This window comes from Cyprinodon variegatus, unplaced genomic scaffold (assembly GCF_000732505.1).
Source record: "Cyprinodon variegatus isolate N-32 unplaced genomic scaffold, C_variegatus-1.0 Scaffold1788, whole genome shotgun sequence".
Taxonomy (NCBI): Eukaryota; Metazoa; Chordata; class Actinopteri; order Cyprinodontiformes; family Cyprinodontidae; genus Cyprinodon; species Cyprinodon variegatus.
Window position 1 is genome coordinate 38465 of NW_015152241.1, and position 825 is coordinate 39289.

Genomic DNA, 825 nt, shown 5'->3' on the forward strand with positions numbered 1-825 from the left:
TATCACCCCTGGACAGGAGATTTCTAATTTTTGCAATATTCCTCAGATGAAAGAAGGAAATTCTAGAAACCTCTTTGATATGGGATTTAAATGACAGGTCCTGACCAAGAATAGTACCAAGATTTTTTACTTTATTATAAATCAGTTTAAGGCCATCCAAATACGTGACTGACTAATCAGCTTCTTTTTCAAAGACTCTGGTGAAACAATGTTTTATAAAGTTCTATTATGAACTGACAATTAGGGGCAAATAGAAAATCCTATTTAGGTTTGGGTTATGACTGGTTGTTATGTAATTATCTGTTTGATGTTGGATAAACTGTGGAATGACTGACTTTTATTCAAATACTCCAGGTTCTGGATAGACGGTCAACCTGATAATTGGAATGGTGATGAAGACTGTGTACAAAATATAAAGAAAGAGTGGAACGACATTTCCTGTTCAAAATCGCACCAATGGATCTGTGAAAAACTACCATCATGGAGTGCCTGATCCACCCCTCCTCTGCTCTGGTGTATTTTAAGGTTCTATATTTGGAGTTTTTCTGTTAATTACCTACCCCCCTTTCTGTCCACTGCTTTTTGTAAATACAACATTCGTTTCCAGTGTTATACTGTATGGATGACACCCATATCCACCCAAGATCCTGGCTCTGAACGCTCTCAACCCCCAACAAAGGCTAAACAGAGGTCCCTCTAATTTGTATTCAATCTAGAATCAATGTCTCCATTGTTTTCAACAGGAAAAGGTGGACAATCCCTCACAAACATGTTTTCTAAATAAGGTGAAAGAAATGTTGTTTCTTAGCAGACATAACTTTTGTT

General features: G+C 36.8%; 1 long non-coding RNA gene across 1 annotated transcript in view; it reads left to right on the forward strand.

Moving 5' to 3' along the window:
• LOC107104547 overlaps positions 1 to 548 on the forward strand; it is a 3464-nt gene extending 2916 nt beyond the window's left edge. The window contains exon 3 of the long non-coding RNA XR_001482264.1: positions 355 to 548. This is a non-coding gene — a long non-coding RNA (uncharacterized LOC107104547). The remainder of the gene's footprint in view (positions 1 to 354) is intronic.
• Positions 549 to 825: the final 277 nt, after the last annotated feature.